The following is a 10790-nucleotide window of genomic DNA, read 5'->3' on the forward strand; positions in this document are numbered from 1 at the left end:
GTTATCACACCAGTGTTACCATCAATGCCAATCCATGCATTTTCACCATTTGCATGCTATGGAAAAAAAAATTGTGGTTAGGATATAAATGATGCATCATATTCTGACCAAAATAATAATGATGCATCAGAACGTATATAGAAATGACAAATCATAACAAAACTGAACAAAGCCATACAAAACAGATTCAAACCTTTCCCTGCAGCGCCGTCATTGTTCTAATCACATTCACCCCGCAATTCTGAGTCAAAGTACGTGGTATAGCCTCAAAAGCTAAGGAAGCAGCTTCATACGGCCACTGTTTTACCATCAAAACACGTGTAGCCATAAAACTCCATTAAAATGCATGTAAAGTGAAACCACAAGTAATTCTTAATCTGAAGTATGTCAAGGAGCATGTGAAGTGAAGTGACAGCCAGTTTATTCACAAACAATTTAGATTTCTACTTCCACAAGGAGTTATTCTTGGACGAGTTTTACACAAGAAATACCAAACTTTTGGATGAGGAAAGGAGCTTTTACCTTTTCTATACCTTCCACAGATGAACTCTTTTGCTTCAATGTAGCAGATGCAGTTAACTGTGTAGCACCACCACCAGGACCAAGTTTCGGATTCTTGAGGATGTTTCTTGCTACAGACATGGCATCCTATGACCAGATATAAGGGAGTAAATAAGACATTTCAGCATAATATATTTATTCTACGTAATGGGGACAAAGAAGTAAAACCATTATACCTGCAAATTCCTTTCCACTTCATTTAAAAGATCCTTACTAGGACCTCTCAAGAGTACAGTACATGCTTTAGGCTCTTTGCAATCAACAATGAATGCAAAAAACTCATCACCAATTTTCTTAACCTCAAATATTCCAGCGCTTGTACCAACATCAGACTGTTGCAATTCATCTGGTCTGTTAACAATTACAGCCCCACAAGCCTTGGCAATTCGGTTATTATCTGTTTTCCGCAACCTCCTCATTCCACTGACGCCGGCCTTGCTAAAATAATGGCATGCCAAGTCACTAAGCCCCTTTTCTGTGATAACCACATCTGGTTTAAACTTCAATATTTGCACACATAGCCTCTCGATGTATTCTTCTTCCAATTGTAGCAGGACTCCCCAATCTTCTTCTTTAAGCAACTCAGCATTTGTTTGGTTCTCGCATTTCTTATATTCGAGAGGCCAATCAAGAAGAATGATGCGTTGGTTGAAAATCTTTCTTCTCATTTTTCCAGGTGCAATAACATCTTTGTTAATCATTACTCCTTTGCGAACCACTAAATCTTCCAACTGGCCACCAGGAATGTAAGAACCCAAACCAAATTATCTAAAAATTAAGATTTCTTTATTCTAGCCAAAAGACGATTTTGCCCTCGCATATTTTATTAGGGGAAAATTTGACTTTTTGATCGAAAAAGAACCGCTTGCGCCGTTGCGTAGAGCACGGCGAAACGAGTCCGTAGACACAAAGTAGACCCAAATCGGAGTTCTAACGAAGAAAATACGATCAAATTACCGCGAAGGGCAAAACGGTAATTTGGAAAAGTCAGATTTTTATCTCTTTCTTCTCCCTTCTCTCTCCTCATTTTTTTCTCTCCTCTCTCTCTCTCCCTCTCCCGTCGCGCGACCCAGCCGCCCAGCCCATTTCAGATCGCGCCCGACGCCGCCACAGGGCACGGCGACCCTTGCCGTTGGTACCGTTCGACTCGCCTCGCTGCCGCCTTCCTCCCTTGGCCCGTCGCCGACCCCAGCTCGCCGGGATTTGGCCGAAAACTGGTGGTTTTTGCCGGATTTTCATCCAAACTTCCACTTAATCGTTCTCCCTCATTTTGCCACCAAATCTTTCGAGTGAGGCACCAGGAGTCCAGCTAACCCTCAGGAGGGACCTTCGAAGGGTCCAGCCAGCTCGGACCAACTGTGAGTGGACTTTTCTTTCTTAAAAAGATTTTTATAATTATATTTTATATTTGATCTTGAATAAGTGTTATAGCATAAATTTTATTGTGAAAACATCTTTATTTTCATAAAAATTAGTCTAGCAACAGATTTGAGATTTTTGAGCCAAAAATAGTAGTTTAGTTTAGATTTATCAGAGTACAGAGGGTATCAGATTTTATCAGAGATAGTTATTTTAGACCACCATGTACCCACTCTCTATTTGATGATTACCCAGAGTTGGACCGATGTCGACGGACATCCGGTCCGATTTTAGTTAGTCAGTGCACTTGACTTGCCTCACGAGTTTCGGGGACGCTCGAACCGTGAGTGCCAGGATTTGCGGCTCGGCAGACTTGGTGTCCCGAGACCTGCCAGGATTGCGGCTCGGCTGACTTGTGTCCCCGAGACCTGCCAGGATTGCGGATCAGGCTGACTACGGTCCCCTGCATCCTGCCTGAGCGACTCGAGCTGACTTGGTGTCATCGAGGACCTGCCGGCGGATCAGGCTGATCATAGTCCCCTGATTTCGCCAGTTTGCGGCTCGGGGAGCCTGTGTGACGCCCGAGACCTGCCAGGGAATTGACGGTTATCACAGGGGTACAATTAGGTGGCAGTTTTAAAAGATTCTTTTTAAAACTTTTTAGTGCAGTTATTGTTTCACTCATTTCTATCAGTATCTTCGATACTCTGCATGTGTTACTCGGATATATTTTTGCCTAGTATGTGAACATTTATTTAGTTACGTTTATTTATGTTTAAATGATTATCTCGAGTTTGATTATGATCAAATAGTAGCTTTGATATCCCTATGTTTTTCAAACGGGGGTTATTATGTTCTAAATTGATTTCATGAACATTATTTTTGTCCACTCACAATTTTAAACCTTGTTTTTCGCCCCCAGGCCGTAGAAGAAGGAAGGAAACTGCCCGGGCCATCATCTTAGCTCCCACCCCACCACCGAAGTGTAGGATCTCGTTGTAACTTTCTTAGTTTGTAAATTTGTATAGAAATGCTCTGATATCTTGTTGTTTAGTGAAAAACTGGAGTTAAGATCTGTTTGTTGAGTTAGTCTGGCCGTTGGTAGGATTTTTGAAATTGTTTAACAGGTGGAAGATTTTGGGTTTGGTCAAAATACAGGGGAGACTCTGTCGAATTTTCGGCAGAAGTTGGGAGAAAAATTGAAAAGAAATTGAAAAAGGAAAAAGGGTAAAAAGGTCATTCGTGCCCGACATTCGCCAGGTGTCGGACAAGCACAGAAGTCGGCCCGGATTCCAAAGCGGAAATTGGGTCGGGTCCTGTCAACTTGGTATCAGAGCATAGGCTTTACTTCCTGTAGACCTATTACTTGTTACTGAACCTTTGTTCTTATTTCAGTTGACTATGGGCCCGAAGCGTGGTGGTTTTCGTAGGGGGACGAGACAGTCGTCCCGAGTGAGGGGACAGAACCCTCCTCCTGAACCAGAGAACCTCCCTACCCCAGAACCGGTACAGGAACCGGTTGAACAGTCGTTTGTTGGAGGCCCCTCAGGGCCCGCACCTCCTATGCCCACGATGATGGGAGACCCAAATCTCCAGCAGACCTTGGAGCTTTTGACACAGGCCCTATCCCGGGCCGGGCAGCCCAGAGACCCGTCCTTGGGATATGCGGACCAAGCAAAAAGAATAGGGGCCACAGATTTTGATGGAGATGGTGATCCAGCTGTGGCTGAAGAATGGATTGAAAAGATGGAACGGATCATGGAAGTAATGGCCGTTCCCCAAGATCGTAGAGTAACACTAGCCACGTTCTTTCTGACTCGGAATGAGAGATTTTGGTGGGAGTCGGTTAGAAGAAGGTATAGAGATCCAGCAGCCATCACGTGGCCAGTTTTCAGAGCAGCCTTTGATAGCCAGTACTATCCTCAAGCCTACCAGAATCTGAAGATGGAGGAATTTTTGCAGTTGGAGCAGGGATCTATGACGGTACTGGAGTATGAGAAGAAGTTCAATGAGTTATCGAAGTACTGCTTACCGTTAGTAGAGGATGAAAGCAAAAAGTGCCTGCTGTTTACTAGGGGACTGAAGGCCTCTATCAGAGACATTGTGATTAGTCAGCGACTGACTAATTTCGGAGATCTGGTGATGTCAGCCTCACTGATTGAGAGCAGTCAGATGATGGTTAGAGCCCGAGGTGAACCTCGGAGAAGACAGTTCGAGATGGGTGGTCCCAGTCAGGGGTCATCCAAGAGAGGCAGTTACAGTTCTGGATCGTCTAGTGGTCGCAGTTTTGGAGGTTTTCGACCAGGAATCAGTTCTAGTGGAGGCTCAAACCAGAGTGGTAGTTCTGGGGGCCGACCTGCCAGTAGTTCAGCTAGGGGTTCTGGTAGGCAGCCACCATCTACAGCTGGCAGGATGAGAAGTCCCAAGTGTACAGTATGCAGTAGATTTCACACCGGGACCTGCAGACAGGGTACCACAGGGTGTTTCCACTGTGGTCAACAGGGGCATTTCTTGAGAGAATGCCCACTATTGTTACAGGGTGGTGAAGCGACTGTTGCATCACCTCGAGAGACAGGCACACAGAGCAGAACCCAGTTTGGTGGAGCCTCGTCCAGTGGTGGAGCCCAGACCAGTGTTGCCAGTAGAGGTGGCAGTCAGCAGCAGGGACGAGGTAAACGTGCCAGAGCTACCGGCAGGGTGTATCATATGTCTCAGCAGCAGGCGCAAGCATCACCAGATGTGGTTACAGGTACTTAATCAGTTTTTGGGACTCCTGCTAGAGTTCTGATTGACCTTGGGGCTACACATTCATTTGTTACTCCTAGCTTTGCCCACAACGCTGATGTTAGACTGTCAGCTTTACGGGATGAGTTAGCGATCTCTGTACCTACAGGAGAGATCTTTTATGTTGGTACAGTGTATCGCGATAGTTCAGTATTAGTGGGGGATGTGTGTTTGGAAGTAGATCTGATTCCACTAGAAATGGTGGGCTTGGATGTTATTTTGGGCATGGATTGGCTAGCTAAGCATCATGCCTCAGTGGATTGCTTCAGGAAAGAAGTAGTACTCCGTAGCCCTAGACGCCCTGAAGTGACATTTTATGGTGAGCGTAGAGTACTCCCATCTTGCCTCATCTCAGCGATGACGGCAAAGAAGTTACTCAGAAAAGGATGTTCAGGCTATCTAGCTCATGTAGTGGATACCAGAAAGCAGGAGTTAAAGTTGGAGGATATTCCGGTGGTTCGAGATTTTCCAGATGTATTTTCGGATGATCTTCCTGGGTTACCTCCCGAGAGATTGAGTTCACTATTGAGCTCCTCCCAGGAACGAGCCCTATATCCCAGGCACCTTACAGGATGGCGCCAGCAGAATTGAAGGAGTTGAAGGTGCAGCTGCAGGAATTGGTAGATAAGGGCTTTATCCGACCCAGCTTTTCTCCTTGGGGTGCTCCGGTATTATTTGTGAAGAAGAAGGATGGTACCATGAGGCTGTGTGTCGACTACAGGCAGTTGAATAAAGTCACAGTTCGGAATAAGTATCCGCTACCCCGTATTGATGATTTATTTGATCAGTTGAGGGGTGCTAAGGTATTTTCCATGATTGATTTGAGATCGGGGTACCATCAGTTGCGGATCAAGGAAGAAGACGTACCTAAGACAGCTTTCCGTACCAGGTATGGGCATTATGAGTTTTTGGTGATGCCATTCAGATTGACGAATGCCCCAGCTGCATTTATGGATCTGATGAACAGAGTGTTCCAACGTTATTTGGATCGCTTTGTTATCGTATTCATAGATGATATTCTGGTGTACTCCAAGAGTCGGAAGGCACACATGAAGCACTTAGAACTCATACTGAAGACGCTGAGGAGGAAGAAATTGTTTGCTAAGTTCAGTAAGTGCCAGTTCTGGCTAGACAGGATAAATTTCTTGGGACATGTTATTTCTGCAGACGGTGTTTATGTTGATCCTCAGAAGGTTGAGACAGTAGTGAATTGGCCACAGCCAACCAGCGTTACGGAGGTACGGATTTTTCTGGGATTAGCTGGTTATTATCGTCGCTTTGTGGAAGGTTTTTCTACGATAGCGGCGCCTCTCACCCGTCTGACAAGGAAGGGAGTTAAGTTTGAATGGTCAGATGAGTGTGAGAAGAGCTTTAATGAGCTCAAAACCAGATTAACCACTGCTTCGGTATTGGCACTTCTAGATGACAGTGGTAACTTTGTGATTTACAGTGATGCCTCCCAACAAGGCCTCGGATGTGTACTGATGCAGCATGGTCGGGTGATCGCTTATGCTTCTAGACAGCTGAAGAAGCACGAGTTGAACTACCCTGTGCATGATTTGGAGTTAGCAGCAATAGTATTTGCCTTGAAGATTTGGAGGCACTACCTGTACGAAGCCACCTGTCAGATTTTCACTGATCATAAGAGTTTAAAGTATTTGTTCACTCAGAAGGAGCTAAATCTAAGGCAAAGAAGATGGTTAGAGCTGATCAAAGACTATGATTGTACCATAGAGCACCATCCGGGGAGAGCTAATGTGGTAGCTGATGCACTTAGCAGGAAATCATCTGGTTCAGTAGCTTGTCTCCGAGGAAGGTACGTCCCATTGATGGTTGAATTGAGAAAGCACAGAGTTGAGCTAGATGTAGATGAGCAGGGAGCATTGTTAGCTACTCTCCAGGTGCGACCTGTATTGGTGGAACGCATAATAGCAGCTCAAGCAGAGGATCCTTTAATTTGTACTCTTCGAGCAGAAGTGGAGAGTGGCACTAGAACAGACTGTTCAGTGAGGAACGATGGAGCTCTAATGGTGGGTAACAGATTGTATGTTCCTCATGATGAAGCTCTGAAGAAGGAAATTCTTGAAGAAGCCCACAGCTCAGCCTTTGCCATGCATCCCGGGAGTACCAAGATGTACCACACATTGAGGGAACACTACTGGTGGCCTTTTATGAAGAAGGAGATAGCGGAATATGTCAGAAAGTGTCTAATCTGTCAGCAAGTGAAAGCGGAACGACAGAAACCTTCTGGACTGTTACAACCACTTCCAATTCCTGAATGGAAGTGGGAGCATTTGACGATGGATTTCGTGTTCAAGCTTCCCCGAACACGAAATAGGCATGATGGAGTGTGGGTGATCGTGGATCGACTCACGAAGTCTGCTCACTTTTTACCAGTAAGAGCAAATTATACTTTAAACAAGTTGGCCCAGCTCTTTATTGATGAGATAGTAAGACTTCATGGAGTACCAGTTTCGATCACTTCTGATCGAGATCCACGGTTTACCTCACGATTCTGGACAAAGTTACATGAAGCTTTCGGGACCCAGTTGCAGTTCAGTACCGCTTTTCATCCTCAGACGGATGGTCAGTCTGAGAGGACGATTCAGACTCTGGAGGACATGTTGAGAGCTTGTGCATTGCAGTTCAGAGACGACTAGGATGAGAAATTGCCACTCATGGAGTTTGCATACAATAACAACTATCAGGCAAGTATCAAAATGTCTCCCTTTGATGCTTTGTATGGAAAACAGTGCAGAACTCCATTTTATTGGGATGAAGTCGGTGAGAGCCGACTGGAAGTGGCAGATGACGTCGAACGAACAAAAGAACAGGTGAAGATAATCTGAGAAAGGCTGAAAATAGCCCAGGATAGACAGAAGAGTTATGCAGATAACAGGAGGAAACACCTCCAGTTTGAAGTTGGAGACTGGGTATTCCTGAAGCTTTCACCTTGGAAAGGCGTAGTAAGATTCGGAAAGCGAGGAAAGCTAAGTCCTCGTTATATTGGGCCGTACGAGGTTGTGGAGCGGGTAGGCCCAGTAGCCTACAGACTTGCTTTACCTCCAGATTTATCTCGGCTGCATGATGTGTTTCATGTCTCGATGCTCCGAAAGTACATTCCAGACCCTTCTCATGTACTAGAGGAGCAACCGATAGAGCTACAAGAAGATTTGACCTATGTGGAGCAGCCAGTGCAAATTTTGGACCGAAAGATGCAAGCTTTGCGCTCAAGAGAGATCCCTCTTGTGAAAGTATTGTGGAGGAGCCATACAGTGGAAAAGGTTACCTGGGAACCTAAGGACCAGATGCGGGAACAGTACCCGTATCTCTTCGAGTAACAGGTACGTAAATTTCGAGGACGAAATTTTCTTAAGGGGGGTAGATTGTAAGAACCCAAACCAAAATATCTAAAAATTAAGATTTCTTTATTCTAGCCAAAAGACGATTTTGCCCTCGCATATTTTATTAGGGGAAAATTTGACTTTTTGATCGGAAAAGAATTTGAGAATTCCGCTTGCGCCGTTGCGTAGAGCACGGCGAAACGAGTCCGTAGACACGAAGTAGACCCAAATCGGAGTTCTAACGAAGAAAATACGATCAAATTACCGCGAAGGGCAAAACGGTAATTTGGAAAAGTCAGATTTTTATCTCTTTCTTCTCTCTTCTCTCTCCTCATTTTCTCTCTCTCTCTCTCCCTCTACCGTCGCGCGACCCAGCCTCCCAGCCCATTTCAGATCGCGCCCGACGCCGCCACAGGGCAAGGCGACCCTCGCCGTCGGTACCGTTCTACTCGCCTCGCTGCCGCCTTCCTCCCTTGGCCCGTCGCCGACCCCAGCTCGCCGGGATTTGGCCGGAAACTGGTGGTTTTTGCTGGATTTTCATCCAAACTTCCACTCAATCGTTCTCCCTCATTTTGCCACCAAATCTTTCGAGTGAGGCACCAGGAGTCCAGCTAACCCTCAGGAGGAACCTTCGAAGGGTCCAGCCAGCTCGGACCAGCTGTGAGTGGACTTTTCTTTCTTAAAAAGATTTTTATAATTATATTTTATATTTGATCTTGAATAAGTGTTATAGCATAAATTTTATTGTGAAAACATCTTTATTTTCATAAAAATTAGTCCAGCAACAAATTTGAGATTTTTGAGCCAAAAATAGTAGTTTAGTTTAGATTTATCAGAGTACATAGGGTATTAGATTTTATCAGAGATAGTTATTTTAGACCACCATGTACCCACTCTCTATTTGGTGATTACCCAGAGTTGGACCGATGTCGACGGACATCCGGTCCGATTTCAGTTAGTCAATGCACTTGACTTGCCTCACGAGTTTAGGGGACGCTCGAACCGTGAGTGCCAGGATTTGCGGCTCGGCGGACTTGGTGTCCCGAGACCTGCCAGGATTGCGGCTCGGCTGACTCTGTGTCCCCGAGACCTGCCAGGATTGCGGATCAGGCTGACTACGGTCCCCTGCATCCTGCCTGAGCGACTCGAAGCTGACTTGGTGTCATCGAGGACCTGCCGGCGGATCAGGCTGATCATAGTCCCCTGATTTTACCAGTTTGCGGCTCGGGGAGCCTGTGTGACGCCCGAGACCTGCCAGGGAATTGACGGTTATCACAGGGGTACAATTAGGTGGCAGTTTTAAAAGATTCTTTTTAAAACTTTTTAGTGCAGTTATTGTTTCACTCATTTCTATCAGTATCTTCGATTCTCTGCATGTGTTACTCGGATATATTTTTGCCTAGTATGTGAACATTTATTTAGTTACGTTTATTTATGTTTAAATGATTATCTCGAGTTTGATTATGATCAAATAGTAGCTTTGATATCCCTATGTTTTTCAAACGGGGGTTATTATGTTCTAAATTGATTTCACGAACATTATTTTTGTCCACTCACAATTTTAAACCTTGTTTTTCGCCCCCAGGCCGTAGAAGAAGGAAGGAAACCGCCCGGGCCATCATCTTAGCTCCCGCCCCACCACGGAAGTGTAGGATCTCGTTGTAACTTTCTTAGTTTGTAAATTTGTATAGAAATGCTCTGATATCTTGTTGTTCCATGAAAAACTGGAGTTAAGATCTGTTTGTTGAGTTAGTCTGGCCGTTGGTAGGATTTTTGAAATTGTTTAACAGGTGGAAGATTTTGGGTTTGGTCAAAATACAGGGGAGACTCTGCCGAATTTTCGGCAGAAGTCGGGAGAAAAATTGAAAAGAGATTGAAAAAGGAAAAAGGGTAAAAAGGTCATTCGTTCCCGACATTCGCCAGGTGTCGGACACGCACAGGAGTCGGGCCCGGATTCCAAAGCGAAAATTGGGTCGGATCCTGTCAAGGAACCTTCTCAACCTTTATGTACTTTTTAATATCCATTCTCGCAGACCCTGGCCAAGGTCCACCCCTACTATTGTGGTAGCGCAAGTGCAATTCAAGGGGCAGTAAATTTGGTATGGTGGCATAAACATGTTTACTCCATCAATCACCTGTATGGGACAGAGCTTCCTTCTTCCCTTGTCGTTTGTAGGTTTCAACTTCACACTTTTGATATACATGTATGACAACTTGTGGCTATTTATGTATGGCCTCCTAAGACTTGTTCTGCCATTCCACAGTATTAGGCGAGAAATTTTGAGTTCAATGACTGGAAAGACTTCAGATGACAGAAACTAGAGAATTTGAAGAAAAAGGGTTAGCAAGAACATAAGTCATGGCCACAAAAGAAAGAAAACATGCTATAAGCTCCACAGTAATGTTTACATATTGACCATAATCAGAATATTGGGGAAAAAATACCATGGACAAATACATGAAATGAAAAACGACTCGGCAGTTACTGTGAGATTGTGTACATAAAACTTGGAACAACCAAACCAACTAAAGCAAAGCCATGTCATACAAAAAACCTACATCAAATAACAGTGTATGGTCATCTTGGTTGGAATATTGCAATCAACCCTTGGTTGAGACCGACCTGCAAAAACAATTGGGTTCAGTGCAGATGAAGGCATTTATGAAGGGCAGTTCCAGAATGAAGACTATGTTCATTTGTAACTGCCACCAAATCAGTTCATTGTTCATAGTGCCAAATAT

At 44.8% G+C, this 10790-nt stretch overlaps 1 pseudogene; it reads right to left on the reverse strand.

Annotated features, from left to right (window-relative positions):
- Positions 1 to 5: 5 nt before the first annotated feature.
- On the reverse strand, positions 6 to 10252 carry LOC117613456 (annotated as a pseudogene).
- Positions 10253 to 10790: the final 538 nt, after the last annotated feature.

The sequence above is a fragment of the Prunus dulcis genome, unplaced genomic scaffold (genome assembly GCF_902201215.1).
Source record: "Prunus dulcis unplaced genomic scaffold, ALMONDv2, whole genome shotgun sequence".
NCBI classification, from domain to species: Eukaryota; Viridiplantae; Streptophyta; class Magnoliopsida; order Rosales; family Rosaceae; genus Prunus; species Prunus dulcis.